This window comes from Panthera onca, chromosome B4, assembly GCF_046562875.1.
Source record: "Panthera onca isolate mPanOnc1 chromosome B4, mPanOnc1 haplotype 2, whole genome shotgun sequence".
In the NCBI taxonomy this organism is placed as follows: domain Eukaryota; kingdom Metazoa; phylum Chordata; class Mammalia; order Carnivora; family Felidae; genus Panthera; species Panthera onca.
The window spans coordinates 132,840,745-132,856,662 of record NC_138345.1 but is presented as its reverse complement, the minus strand read 5'-3'; the positions used below and the strand labels follow the sequence as shown (position 1 = coordinate 132,856,662).

Below are 15,918 nucleotides of genomic sequence, written 5' to 3'. Positions count from 1 at the left end.
TTGATAATAACACATATGAGAGAGGTTTTAGTTAAGTTTGATTTTAATATGTATCAACACTATGAAGGAGTTCCTTAAAACAGGTAAATTATTAATAGGGATTCAAAGTATTCAGATGGTGAGAAGTATTAGTTCTATTATATTTTATACTGGTAAAACCAGTACTAGAGCACCACGTTCATTTCTGAGAACTGTATATTTTTTAAAGCATTTTTTAAATGCTTATTTTGAGAGAAAGGGAGAGAGAGAGCGTGCGCACATGCATGCACGTGAGTAGGGGAGGGGCAGGAAGAGGGAGAGAGAGGATCCCAAATAGGCTCCGCGCTGCAGTGTGGAGCCTGATGCTTGACTCAAACCCACAAACCATGAGATCATGACCTGAGTCAAAACCAAGAGTCCAGTGCTCAACCAACTGAGCCACTCAGGCACCCCTGAACTGTGTATTTTTAGTCCATTTTATTGAGATATGTCCACAATGAAATGTACCCACTAAAGTGTACAGTCTGATAAAATTTGATGAATTTATATACCCACGTAACCAACCACCACCACCATTAAGAAATGTCCTTGTGCTTCATCCCAGTCAATCCCCTTCACCCCACATCTAACCCCAAACAATCACTGATTTGCCTTCTGTCACTACAGACTTGTTTTTTAGAGTTTCATATAAATGGAAACATACAGGCTGTACTTTCTTGGCTTCTGGCTTCTTTCAACTCAGCATGTTTTTGAGAACAAACCATGTTGGTGTGTGCATCGGTAGTCCATTGCTTCCTACTGTCTGAGTGTCATATTGATAAGACCATGGATAAACTGAAATAAAGAGAAAAGAGAGTAGGCCATGAGGTGACTGGATGCCAGGTTCTATGAGAGATCATTGAAAAAAATCTGGTTGACACTGAAAGGGAGGGCATTTGAAGAACTTCAATGTGCAGAACAGGCTTGTTCTGGTCTTACCAGAAGGTAAGACCGAAACTAATGGCTGCCCACAGAGACGGTCAAGATATTTAAATGGAAATAGCATGGCTGACAAAGATGCTGCTGAAGGGATTCCAACATCAGCAAGAGTCTGGACTTGATACAGTCAGTATTTCTTCCAACCTTGAAGAGCTACGATTCTGTCATTCTCATGAGTGAGAAAAATATTACACCATTATTAACCATTAAAATATCAGCATGAATTTTTATTTAAACCAAATCAGCTATTCTGTCAGAGCTAGTATAGCATATGGTTTCAAATGTTTGGGGATGGTGAGCGGGGGGAAGTCTTTAAAATCAGACAGACCTAAGTATAAATAAATCTCTATTCTGCCACCTACTAACTGTGTGTCCGGCATTTAACCTCTCTATGCCAAAGTTTCTTCATTTGAAAACTAACATAATGATGGATATGCTTGCCCCAAACCAAAAGCTGAATAAATCTTGTTGTCAGCAAGACCCTAGGGAATAAGATAAAGACTATATGACTTTTGAATAAGTGGGGGCCTAGGAAAGTCTAAGATACAAAGGCACTGTCTAGAGCTGGGGTGGTAAATTGTGACCCCCAGGCCAAATCTGGCCATGGTCTGGTTTTGTGTGGCCCACTAGCTAAGCATGGTTTTCACATTTTTAAAAGGTTGTAAAATAAAGAAGAATATGTGACATAGACTTTATGTGACCCCCAAAGTCTAAAATACTAACTACCTTGACCTTTGCAGAAAAAGCGAAACCCAGGTCTAGAGCAGACAGGGGTCAATGTGGCTGGCGGTAAGTTATATGGTTTTAAAGAGACAAACATAAAGAGTATCCATCTGCTAAAAGGAGTACAGAAGGAAGAATTCCTTAAACATCTGCAGCCGTGAGTTCCTTACCTATAAATTGAAAATAAAAACAATAGCTCTCAACTTCTGCTCAGGCCATGATGAAGCAATTAGTACCAGACTTGCCCTCTCATTTTAAGCAACTAGAAAATGGGACAAAATATAGGGAAAAACTGTTTTAGGCACTGAACAACAGTTAGCACTATGATTCTTGAGAGAGAGGAACCAAAGGTGAGTCCTATGAAGGCTGTGGCTTTCTGCTTAGAAGTACTGTCTACACTGTAGCACTGTGGAAATGACCACAAGCAGAGCCCAGTGAGCTAAACAGGTTGAGGTGACAAAGTTCAGGGTTTAGGGGAGCTAAGAAGGCTGGAATCTGCCAGGGCAGAGTATCAGAGAGGAAGGAGCTCCACATATAGAAATAGTTCCAAAATTTGGTAGAAGGTCTCCTTGAGTCTTTGGCTACACCAACCTGTAGGTTAGAATTCTACATGGCTGGGCAAAGCCAAACTGTTGAGGGTGGCAGGTGCATGTGAAACAAACAACTAGAGGACTTGAAACTGAACAATTCCCAGAGTTGATAACCATATGGGAGACATCTGAACTCCAACCAGCCAGAGTGGAAACTTCAATGAACACTGCAGGCATTCAGCAGAGACCCTAGACAGGTCAGGTCTTACTAGAGAGCTAAATGCAGAAGCCTAAATAAAGCAATTCTAGATCAACCTAAGAGTTTAAAAACTAGCCTTAAAAAAAAAAAAAAAAAATCAATCTAACCCACAAGTGACTTAACTGCTTGCCAAAACAAAATCCAATCCTCTTTAAAGGAAGACAACAAAAATCAAGATAACTAATAATGCAACATTCACAATATACAACATCCAATAAAAAATTACATGCAAAGAGGCAGGAAAATGTAACCCATAATTAAAAGAAAAAATGTCAGTCAACAGAAACAGACTAAAAAATGCTGAAAATTATAGAATCAGCAGATAAAGATTTTAAATCTTTTTTAACATTTATTTATTTTTGAGAGAGAGAGACAGAGCATGAGCAGGAGAGGGGCAGAAAGAGAGGGAGACACAGAACTCAAAGCAGGCTCCAGGCTCTGAGCTGTCAGCACAGAGCCCAACACGGGGCTCGAACTCACAGACCGTGAGATCATGACCTAAGCCGAAGTCGGATGCTTAACCGACTGAGCCACCCAGGTGCCCCAACAGATAAAAATTTTAAAACATTACAAATATGTTCAAAATTTAAAGAAAGAAAAGCAACAAAATGAGAAAAGAAATGAAAGATATGACAAATAATCAAACACAAGGTCTAGAGAAGAAAAATACAATAACTGAAATGAAAACTTCACTGGCTAAACCCAACAGCACAATAGACACTAAAGGAATGACCTATTAACAAAAACAAAACAAAACAAAAAAAGTAACCTCTGAGACAACATCAAGTAATATAACTTATGTGTAATTTCAGACCCAAAAAATGTGGGTGGGGGGATACTTAAAAAATAATTACCAAAACTCTTCCCAAATTTGTTGACATTTCTAAGCCCACAAATCCAAGAACTCCAGGAAAACCACCCAAGGTACACTGTCCTCACCAAATTGCTGAAAACCAGAGAGAAGATTATATAAAGTAGCCAGAGTGAAAAGGCAAACTAGGCACAGGTGAACAATGCTAAGAACATCTGACTTCCCATTAGAAATGATACAAGATAGATGACAACAGAAAAGCAGCTTAAAATGCAGAAAGATAGAAACCATGCATCTAAAATTTGATAGCCAGTAAAAATACCCTTCAGAAATGCAGGAGAAATTGAGATTTTTCAACAAAAAAGATGAGAGAATTCACTGCCAGCAGATCTTTTCTACAAGAAATGTTCAGGCTTTCAGGCTAAAGATAAAATGATGCAGATATGGGTACTCAGATCTAAGCAAGGGAATTAAGGGCAGTGGAAGTGGCAAATATGTGGGTAAATGTAAAAGAATTTTTATCATTAAAAGCAAAAATAGTAACATGAATTGTGGGGTTTATTATATATGCAGAAGTAAAAGGTACGACAACAATAGCCCAAAGGTATGTGGAAGATGAAAGGATACTCCATAAAGTTTTTACACTATAAATAAAGCAGCATATTATTTTAAAGCAGACAATATTAGTTAAACATGCATATTTTAAACCTTAGAGCAACTACTGTAAAAATAAAACGAAGATTTATACCTAATAGACCAAGAGAGGAAACAGAATAGTAAAAAAGTAATAAAAAATATGCCAGGAAAAGAGGAAAGAATAAACATAAAACAGATGGGTAAATAGAAAACAAATAGTGAAATGGCGGACTTAAATGCTACCATATCAAATAAATGTAAATGGTCTAAACACTTCAATTAAAAAGCAACGATGGTAAGACTGGATTTAAAACCAAAACAACACATAGGACCTATCTGGTATCTAGAAGAAATTTAATTAAGGGACACTTGGGTGGCTCAGTCAGTTGAGCATCTGACTTCAGCTCAGGTAATGATCTTATGGTTCGTGAGATCGAGTCCTGTGGAGGGCTCTGTGCTAACAGCACAGAGCTGGCTTCAGATTCTCTGTCTCCCTCTCTTTCTGCCCCTCCCTGCTCACACTCTCTCTCTCTCAAAAAATAAATAAACATACATTTTAAAAAATAATAATAAGAGAAACTCACTTAAGAAAAAAAAGACACAAATAGGTTAAAAATTAAAAGAATAGGAAAAAATATACTAGGCAAACATTAACCATAAGAAAGCAGGAGTGACTATATTAAATGGAAGCAGACTCACATAATGTAGACTTCAAGTCAAGGAATATTACCACAGAGAAAAGGAGGCATTTTATAATTACACAGGGTTCAATTTACCAAGAAGACAGAACAATCTTTAATGTGCATATGCTTACTTTTAGAGGTTCAAAATACATGAAGTAAAAATGAACCAAACTGACAGGGAAATAGACAAATCCACAATTATAGCTGGAAATGGCCAACACTCCTCTCAGAAATTAATCAGTAGAAATAAAATCAATAAAGATATGTAAGATATGAACGGCACTATCAACTATCAATTAATTAACATTAATAACACATTAAACCCAAGGACAGTGGAACACATATTCCTTTCAGATACACATAGAACATTTACTAAACAAGATCATAATGAGTTTCAATAGATCTCAAAAGACTGAAACCAGATAGTACATGAACCAGATAGTCCTATGAACACAAGAGAATTTTCAATCAGAAATTAGTAACAAAAAAAAAGGGGGTTCCTGGGAGGCTGAGTCGGTTGAGCATCCGACTTCAGCTCAGGTCATTATCTTGCGGTTCATGGGTTCAAGTCCCACTCACACTCTGTCTCTCTCTCAAAAATAAACATAAAAAAAAAGTTTATATGTAACACACAAGTCAAAGAAGATATCACAAACCAAATTAGAAATTATTTCGAAAAAAAACATATTAAAATAATTTTTAATGTTTATTTTTGAGAGAGAGAGAGAGAGAGAGAGAGCACAAATGGGGGAGAGGCAGACAGAGAGAGGAGCACAGAATTCAAAGCAGGCTCCAGGCTCCGAGCTGTCAGCACAAAGCCCAAAGAGGGGCCAACAAACCCTATTAAAATGAGTGTGACATTGAGGTGCCTGGGTGGCTCAGTCAGTTAAGCGTCCAACTTCAGCTCAGGTCAAGATCTCACAGTTTGTGGGTTCAAGCCCCTCATTGGTCTCTTTCCCAGGCTCAGGAAATTTATACCGTTAAATGCTTCTATTAGGGAACAAGGAAGGTTTGAAGTTGATGACCTAAGTTTCCATCTCTAAGAAGCTAGAACAAGAAGAGCCAATTAAATCCAAAGCAAGTAATATGACACAAAGACTGGAAATCAACAACAGAAAACAAACAGCAAGACAACAGAGAAAATCTATGAAACTCAAAGCTGGTTCTTTGAGAAGATTGATAAAATTGATAAACTTACAGCTAGAGTAGAATAAAAGAAAGCAAGCACAAATTCACACAAAGTACCAATATCAAATATGCAAGAAAGAACATTCCACTCTAAATCCTATAGGGATTAAAATAATAAAAGAATGTTAGGACTCCCTGCTGGGTGTGGAGGCTGCGTGAGATTCTCTCTCTCTCTCTCTCTCTCTCTCTCTCCCCCCTGCCCCTCTCTCCTATATGCACATGCATGCTCTCTCTCAAAAATAAATAAATAAGAATGTTATAAACAGCTTTAAGTCAATATACTAGACAACTCTGATGAAATAGGAAAACTCTTTGAAAGCCAGAAATTACCAAATTAATTCAAAACAAAATAGAAAATCTGACTAGTTTAATAATGCACATAAAATTTAGAATCTGCATTAGCTACAGAGCATACTTGTAATATGTTAACACCTTTTTTGAAATTCATAACGAATACTTTGCCATCTTTAAATGTACCGGTTTCAAATACTCTAAAGTTTCTCCAAATTTATATCCTTTATTACTCTTAAATTATCTTGAATTATTTACCATTTCCTATCATAGAGGAAAATTATATTACTCTTCTAACTTCTACCTAACTGTCTAAAATATTCAGCACTATTTTTAAATGTGTTATTTTTTATTGTTTAATTTGCTAACTGGCTTTTTACTACTTAAGATTATTTTCTTTGCTTGACTTTATAGCAAACTTTTGCTTATTATTTTACGTCAGTCCCACTTAATAATAGTTTTATTTCTACTACATTTTTTAAAAATTATTTTAATGTTTACTTATTTTTGAGAGAGAGAGACAGAGCACAAGCAGGGGAGGGGCAGAGAGAGGGAGACACAGAATCCAAAGCAGGCTCCAGGCTCTGAGCTATCAGCACAGAGCCTGATGTAGGGCTCAAACCCATGAACTGTGAGATCATGGCCTGAGCCGAAGTTGGATGCTCAACTGTCTGAGCCACCCAGGTGCCCCTTTACTACATTTTTTCTTTTTAAGAGAGAGAACATGTTGTGGGGAGAGGGACAAAGGCGGGAGAGAGAGAATCCCAAGCAGGCTCACACCCAGCGTGGAGCCTGATGTGGGGCTTGATCTCAGGACCCTGAGATCATGACCTGAGCTGAAATCAAGAGTCAGACGCCCAACTTGCTGCGCTACCCAGGAGCTCCACTACTACATTTCATAGTCAAGTTTCCTTTCATCAACCGGCAATTTTTCCTTCATTTAATGACTAGAGGCTGTAATGTCAAAGGCGAGCATGTGTTTCCAGCACCTCCAAAATACCACTAAAAGGAAAGGGGCCCTAGATTCTGACACTCCCCAGCCAGATCTTTGCCATAAAGTCCTTAGAAATCTCTAGCTCCCACAATTCCCAGCCATATCAGAGAAGCTCCTATTCAATGTAGTACTGAATCCTAACAAAGCTCCACAAGGAGAGGACAAAGGCAGGGGCCTTGACCTTCACTTAACAACAATAACAACAACAACAATAGTCTATAGGTACTCTGCAAAAACAAGGCATCTGAGGTTCTAAGATGGCAAACAGGCAGCCTGGAACACTAATGACTACTTATTTCTTCTGTCCCACATACATGGTACCAGGTACAAGGACTAGGAAAAAAAAAATCCAGACCCTATGTGTACAGGGGCGGCAGGGGTAGTAGGGGTACAGTGGGGGAAGTGCTAGCTAAAGAATCGGTACCAAGCAGTTTGAGACTGAATGTCTTTCAGTTGAATACATTTCAGCCAATACTTACTAGGCACACCCTCACTTAAAAAGGTATATCTGGGTGGCTCAGCTGGTTAAGTGCCAACTCTTGATCTCCACTCAGGTCTTGATCTCATGGGTTTGCGGGCACATGCACGTGCTACCTCAAAATAATTAAAAATTAAAAAACAAAGGGGGGGCTGGGTGGCTCATTTGGTTAAGCATCAGTCTCTTGATTTTGGTTCAGGTCATGATCTCACGGTTCGTGATTTTGAGCCGCAAATCAGGCTCTGTGCTGACAGCACAGGCCTGCTTGGGTTCTGTCTCCCGCTGTCCCTGCCCCTCCCCACTTGCATGCACATGCTCTCTAAATAAATAAAAATAAACAAATAAACAAACAAACAAAATTAAAAAACAAAAAAGGATATCTGACAGCCTCATTATGACTTAGGAAAAGTGGTTCTCAGCTTTTTTCTCTAGCACTCTCTGGACAGTGCTCTGGAACATCCCAACATTCTCTATCTCTCTATTATGAAGCCAGTTCTTCACGTAACTAGCAGTCAATCAGTGTTTGTTGAACTAAAGAATAAAAAATCTGGATTCCATATAAACACATAAAACAAAAACTTACACGTTCCCCCAAAGGGCATTCATGGATAAATGCATTAAGCTCATATTACATTTATCATGGGCTTAAAAACACAAACAATCTCAGTAATATTCTCAGGAATAATCGCTGGGACCCCATCTGCATCCTGCTGCCCACATGCTTACCTTGAGAACCCTGACTTGGCAAATGAGCTAACACCCCACTTCTTAAAAGTGCTCCTTAAAAGTAAGTGTGCACTGTCAAATATTACATATGATTTTTTTACGTAAAAAAGTTACTTTCTGCTAAATAAATCACTAAGTCATTGTTATTTCTACTTCTGTATGTGGGTAATACTCAGATATTCTCAGTTTGGAACAATTAATATGAAAAAAAATCTAATTAACATTTCTTTCATAAGGATGCAATTTGAACAAACAGCTCCCGAAATAAAATTTATACATGCCAACTAGAACAGAAAAGGCCGTCTCCATAGTTCAACACTTAATGAACACAAACTTAGTCCAAGTGGGGTTTAATGTCTAATTGGAATTTCCCAAACGGTCCTCTGGAATGTCTGAACAAAAACAAAGCAAACCAAACAAACCAAAAAGGATCCAAACCCCTAGAAAAGCTCTAAAACAACTGGTCAAACACTGGCTGGGTGAGGAACACCAAAGGGCAGGAGAAAGCTTCTACTTTTTATTTATACTTTTGTACTGCTGGATTTTTGTTTTACCAAAAGCGCGGATTCCTTTCAGAAAGATTTATTTTTAAAGCTACCACATTAGCTGATAGTAGAAAAGGTCAGTCCAGAGAAAAGCTTGCTGCTTCTTCCGAAACCTTATTACACGAGATAGGATACATCTTACGTGAAGTACGGCACGTTATATCCTTTTTCTTTACTATTTATTACCACAAAGCACTTCTGAAAGGAGAATGGGGAAAGGAACCAGAAGATTCTTAACATAAAGCCAGAGGAGTGTAGAAGGCGCCACGTGACAGTGACAGCCGCCTAAGGGATCAAGCTTTGTGAAGAGGTGTCCTAATTTCTATTAACTGGCCTGTAGAAAACAGATTTAATCTTGTATCCTGTAGGAGAAAAAAAAGGAAAGCAGGTTTCATTTTCTGAAGGTGAACAAAAGACACTAAACATTAGGGCTCAGAGAGTAAACACGGGCCCATGATCCCTTAGCCACAATTCCCAAATCCAAAAACTTCTGAAAACCACCAGTTTTCTGTAATTCATCTGGTAGAAATACTTGATCTGAACGTAATTGGCAGCCAAATCTGACCTGAACTGACATGAGACTATTTATAGCGTCCCCACTAAAGTGAGATCAGTCATAGCTCTGGCTGCCGAAATATTAACGTATTCAACTACAAAGTGCTGCCCCTGACTGTGCAGGGACATTACATAATATACGGTAAAAGCATCTTGTTAGCTTTCTAAAAACAAAGAAAATCTCTAAATTCTAAAATACTGATGGCCCTTACAGTTTCCAATAAAGGACTATGAAGCCCAAAATGGCTTTTTATTAAAATGGTCCTGTCAGCCTCCACTAAAATACATAATTTTTTCCCGAAAATGTTCTCATAATTTGAACTAATTACTCTTTTCTAGAAACTTACTGTTATTAGAAATGTTGTACTTTGAATATCTGTAAATCTTTAACTGTATTATTATTAGAACATTTTATACAGCTCCAAGGTATTCTAAGTCAACCACTCTCTGAAGGTGACATTAAAATCAGAAGGGTGGTTATCACCTTTGGCAGGAGGGTAGTACCAGAATGGGGTAAAGATCGTGAAGTTAAAAAAGCAGACCTCCGTCGATATGCTGTGATTTTCTTTCTGTGTTCAAGACGAAAAAAACGCGCCTGGGTGGCTTCGTCGGTCGAGCCTCTGACTCTTGATTTCAGCTCAGGTCATGAGCTCATGGTTTGGTTCATGAGATCGAGCCAAGTCCGGCTCTGCACTGCTGGCACGGAGCCTGCTTGGGATTCTCTCTCTCTCTCTCTCTCTCTCTCTCTCTCTCTGCACCGCCCCCCCCCCCAATTTCTCAAAAATAAACATGAAAAAATTTTTAAACAAAGGGCATGTGATTTAAAAAAATTTTTTTTCATGTTTATTTATTTTTGAGAGAGAGACAGAGTGCAAGTGAGGGAGGGGCAAAGAGAGAAGGACACGCAGAATCCAAAGCAGGCTCCAGGCCCTGAGCTGTCAGCACAGAGCCAAACGTGGGGGCTCAAACCCATGAACTATGAGATCATGACCTGAGCCGAAGTTGGATGCTTAACCAACTGAGCCACGCAGGCGCCCTGTGATTTTTTTATTTATCAAAGAGGGGCACAGATTTTAAAAGTGAACAAGCACCAATTTAAATCATTTTAAAAAATCAAAATAAAAATGAAGTCACATTATCCAAATAGTTATCAAGGAACAGAACACAAAATAAAAGTCAAGAAAGAGAACATGTGCAAGTAAGGAAAATTATGTATTTTAGCCCAGTTACGTATCAATTCCATTATATTATATGACTAAATAACAAATGATAATGAAACTTGCAAAACTCAAAGTTCTCTATTATAGAAACAAAACTGTAAAGCCAGATTAAAGCAAGAACTGAGACAAAAACTACTGAGAACCTATAATTAATTACAATGAAGAGTAATTTGGCAGATTTCACATGAAAAATAGGGACAGAATAAAGACTTTAATAAACATAAATACAGTACTACATTTTAAACTGTTGTATCTACATAAAACAAAATTGGTTGAATTTTTTTTTTAAGTACTCACCAATCCTCCCTCCCTCCCCCACTCTCACACAACTAACAAAATGGTAGAAACAACGCAACCAAACAGGAACCTCGTTTCACAACCGGTAGACATGAAAGCTGTGAAAACCTCTTTTAACACGTGTGTGGGATGCAGAACCCCGAATTATTTCTGCCTAGAGGAAGCTCTCACAGAGTTATACTCAAAAAAAACTAAAGATTGAAAATAATTCAAAATATTCCTTAAAGCAACATGAGTAGCACAACTGGTTGTCTAGTTGTTGCTATATCCTAGAAAGGAAGGATAAGGTTATCTCTACCAGTATTGTTTACTAAATTACAGTTTTTACTATCCATGAAATTTATGTGGCCATCAGAAATAGTACATATGAACACATCACTGATAAATGGAATTCTAAATTAATTAAAACCCAAAATTAAAAACTTCAGGGTAAATTTTGATTTAAAAACTCCATTTCAGCAGTGTGTGGGTGGCTCAGTCAGTTAAGCATCCAACTTTTGATTTCGGCTCAGGTCATAATCCCAGGGTCATGGGATGGAGCCCTGTGTAGGGCTTTGTGCTGAGTGTGGAATGCTTAAGATTTTCTCTCTCTAAAATAAAAAATAAATTAAAAAAAAAAGTCCATCTCACATAGAAGAATTTAAAAGAGAATTTCCCACTGTGATCTTCCTTTTACTTGAACAAAGCAGAACTGGAAGAAAAGAGAACAAAGAAAACAAGATCGTAAGGTCCTAGAATATCAAGGGTAAAGAGCAAGCCAAGAGGACATCATGTAAGTATGAATAACGAAAGTCTCTATTACAAGATTGACTATGAAAGAACTGTAAACCTGTAAAATCAATTAACTAAAAACAGGAAATTAAAAAAATATACTGAAAGTCAAAAATTTAAGAATTTAATCCATTAAGAATATATTCTAAAAGCCCTTATTCTCTAATGGGAGGTGGAGGTGGGACTAATGGGACCTGCAGGTGCCAGTAAACAAAGATTGTAGGACGGGGCGCCTGGGTGGCTCAGTCTTAAGCGTCCGACTTCAGCTCAGGTCACCATCTCGCGGTCCGTGAGTTTGAGCCCTGCGTCCGGCTCTGGGCTGATGGCTCAGAGCCTGGAGCCTGCTTCCGATTCTGTGTCTCCCTCTCTCTCTGACCCTCCCCCGTTCATGCTCTGTCTCTCAAGTAAATAAACGTTAAAAAATTAAAAAATTAAAAAAAAACAAACAAACAAAGATTGTGGGAAAAGACTGTTACCCTTCCTCTGCCCCCTACCGCCCCCCACCCCCCGCAAAGAATTTTATCCAGTGATATAGGGTTCATCTAAGGTAGCACATATACCAATCTACTAGGTTCTAAGGATATTCCTTGGTTAATTACATAACAGATCCAGATTCAAGGCATCTCTTTGAACTAAGTCATTCACATAATTCCTGCAGGGTTAAGACAGATACAGATATGTGCTCATGCTACTGGAATTCAATATCTTACATGAGTAACTTTAAATTATGAAGGCATTAATAATGCTATACAGGTATCAAAACCCAATTTTATATCCTTTATATCATGTAGCATATTTTGACAGAGTGATCTTTGTTTCCTTATGAATCAGTTAACTATCAGGTAATTATAGTTAACTAGAAATCGGTTAACTATCCTGATTTAAGGAGCTTCCACAGTTGAGTGCAGCATAGTGAGACGAGGTACAAAACTATCCAGAGGTCAGTGAGTTTATAATCAAGTTGGAGAGACAGTATCACATAAAAACAATTTAAGAAACCTTATAAGAAGCAGTTAAGTCCAAGCTGTAAATATAAACTGATACTAAATATATACCAATCACTATATAGAAACGTTCAAATGGAAATTATTTTTCAAAGTACACACTCCTAAGAAGTTACATAGGTAATTATCTCAGTCAGGTTGCCATCACTGAAAATACTTTGCAACTCCTACTTTGCTTCCAGACCAATTTACAAATCACACAAGGAAATCTGCCTCATTACTTTGAACTCATTTCGGACCCCAAACAGTATTGCCCAGACAAATCACTTAACCAGACCTGAAAAATGGTTCTTGGTTGCTCCCCTAAATCAAATCCACCCTGAAAGAATGAAGATTTTCCCCTACGGAAATTCCAAAGAGTATTTCTTATTCTGGAAGCAACTCCTAAATAATTCCTCAGATGTTTTAAGAAAAGACAGTACTTCCACTTTCAGAAAAGCCGGGGTAACAGCAGTCGGATGTACCCTTGCAGGTAAAAAAACAAACAGACAACTAAAAAACTGGACAAAATATATAAACAATGGTTTTCAAAACATTGGACATCAGGCAAGGAAGGACAGTGATCCCTAAAGAGATGGTAAACAAACAAGCTGAGCCCTACCATTGCCCTAGCTTGCTGCCTAGGGAAAGATTCCAGGCCACCAAGCCGCCGGGAGGGGAAACCCAAGTGGAACTCAGAGACCTCCCTGAATTGAGGAGATGCAGCTGAGATTTCCAGAAGGCTGAGGCAGCTAGAGTTTGCAGTGAACAGCACTGGAAAGGAAGAGCCGCACAGAGGAAGAACTCTCGAGATCTGTAGGGGGATCCCTCCAGTATTCAGCTGAGTAGCAGCTAAGGAACTAGGAAAAACACAGGTAACATCACACTTAACAGTAGGATGTTTTCCCCCTACATCCAAGGAAAAAGCAAAGGTGCCCATTCATACTTCTTCCACTCGACATGGTACCTGAGGTCCTAGCCAGTTCGATAAGGCAAGATTTAGAACTCAAAGGTCAGAAAATAAAATTGACTTTCTTTGTAAATGATACAGTTGTATATGAAAAAAAAAAACACAAAAGAACAGACAAAAATGCCACTGAAAGTAATGAACGAAATTAGGAAAGTTTATTTATTTAGTGTATTCAATCACATCAATGAAAACAAACTGTCCAAATGAAAGAGGGCTTTAATAAAGAAAGGCTTCCAGGAAGAAAACTTTAGAGAAGGCTTTCTGAGGGTGAGAAGCAAAATGGTTTGGAAGCCAGAAACAGGGAGGATATTTTACATAAGGAATAGCCTTTTATAAGATATGAGGACAAAAAGCGAGAGAATCATATGGAAAATAGAGAAAAGATTGTATAGAAGGCAAAGGTTCAGGGGGCCTGGGTGGCTCAGTTGGTTAAGCATCCGACTTCGGCTCACGTCATGATCTCACAGTTCATGAGTTCAAGCCCCACGTTGGGCTCTGTGCAGACAGCTCAGGGCCTGGAACCTCCTTCGGATTCTGTGTCTCCCTCTCTTTCTCTACCCCTCCCCCACTCATGCTCTGTCTCCCTCTGTCTCTCAAAAATAAATAAACATTAAAAAAAAAAAGGGAAAGGTTCAAAACTAGGGGATGACAGTTGAAAGCTGGAAGCAGTGAAGGAGCCTGGCTCCGACACAGGTGTTTGGATTTCACAGAATAAGAAAGCATAGGCTGATAAAGAAAATAGTATGTAGGAAATGTTTTCTGGTGAGAAACTAGGAACAGAGCAACTGACAGGAAGCTATTTTAATAATCCAGCCACAAGCTGAGGGTGACTTAGAATCAGGATGGCGGAGTGGAAGCAAAAAGGAGAGGCTCAAGGTCCAAAGCCACAGAGAAAGGAGCTAAGGGAGATGACAATGCTCCAAGATTCAGTGGTTCAGGCTTTGGTGACCTGGGATTGGGAGGGGGGGTTACCAATGAGGGGACCCAACAGAGTCAACAACTTTTAAGGGAGGTGAAGCAGAGGCCCCTCTCCAGTCTCCAGAGTTACCTTCCTAAAAAAGCACTCTGAATGACAATTCCCAAGTCTTGGGGGGGGGGGGGGGGGCGGGGGGTGTTAAAGGAAAACAAGAGAAAATGACATTAAATACTCATTTTTAAGTACAGTAAATAGAAGTCTAGAGAGCATCCGCTTCCAAAGCAAACACAAAACATCAGTGTTGAGCCTGGGCTCTGGCAGGTTCAGGAAGCGCAGGGCGGTGTCACAATATGCTGAGGCCGACCCACAAGCTGCCTGTGGGGCACAGGGTCCCCTTTTTAAAGTTTTCAAACCAGCCCTTACTGGCTCGAAATGTGATGTGTTTTGCATTTCCATTCTATTGTTTTGTTTTTGTTATTTCTACAAAGAGCCTTTTCACTAATTCTCTCTGTGTTTTAAAAGTAATGTTTTCCCCACTGAGCTGTGTTTCAGGAATGGGAATGTGTGGGCATAAAAAAAACCTCCTCTCTTTATCCACAGACCCACCTGCATGGTTTAAGGGGGAATCAGTCATTAGCGTGTCTTTTTAAGGAGATACAGCCAAACTACAAAATAAAAATATCATAAATTCTAAACACTTTGGTACAAAAATATAGAAAGTTTTATAGTGAAGAGGTTGACAAAAGAGTAGTTGGGAAAAGATTTATTTTAAAATCTGTTGGTACATCTAAGTGGAGAGATTCTATATTCAGAAGTGCCACTGAAATACACAACTGGGTAAAAGATCTCCCTGCTGAGTATGACAGACCATCTTGTAAGATTTCCAGGAAGGATAAATATCTAGTCCTTGGAGGGTCTCAGTTTTCATCCTTCTACTTTGTTTCTCTTTTCTTCTTTCCTCACCAGAACCTAGTAGATGTTCAAAACATTTCAATTGCTATGCTGACCTGGGCCTAAATGAGGAAACCTTGTCTACTTCCACTTTTTGAGGTTCTCAGTGTGTTTTTGAAATAAAGACATGCCAAAACAGCATTACAAAAATTGTGGTATATTTTAAATATATACATTTGATAAATGAACACTTCTAGGAAAAGAATACAATGTAACCCGTCCTATTCACAAGACACAGGATTAATAAACATGTTCATTTGTCATAAACTACACAATGTGATCTAGTAACTAGAACATGTTTCAAGTTATAATCAGTATTTTCTTTCGATCCTGTGAATTTATCTCTCAGAATGTCTACACCTGCTATGTGCAAACCATTCTGCTGGGAGCCAGAGCAGTATAAACTTGTTTTGAGCTCAAAGTACCAAGACAGA

General features: G+C 38.6%; 1 protein-coding gene across 9 annotated transcripts in view; it reads right to left on the bottom strand.

Annotated features, from left to right (window-relative positions):
• Positions 1–15,918, bottom strand: part of TNRC6B (trinucleotide repeat containing adaptor 6B) — a 249,515-nt gene that overhangs the window by 221,452 nt on the left and 12,145 nt on the right. The window contains exon 2 of one of the 9 annotated variants that reach the window (XM_081796270.1): positions 683–813. The exons of 7 other annotated variants lie outside the window; for them this stretch is intronic. The gene's annotated coding sequence lies outside the window, so the exon portion shown is untranslated. Of the gene's footprint in view, positions 1–682; positions 814–15,918 lie in introns of those variants that run through there. One more of the 9 variants, XM_081796274.1, reaches the window with a different exon arrangement.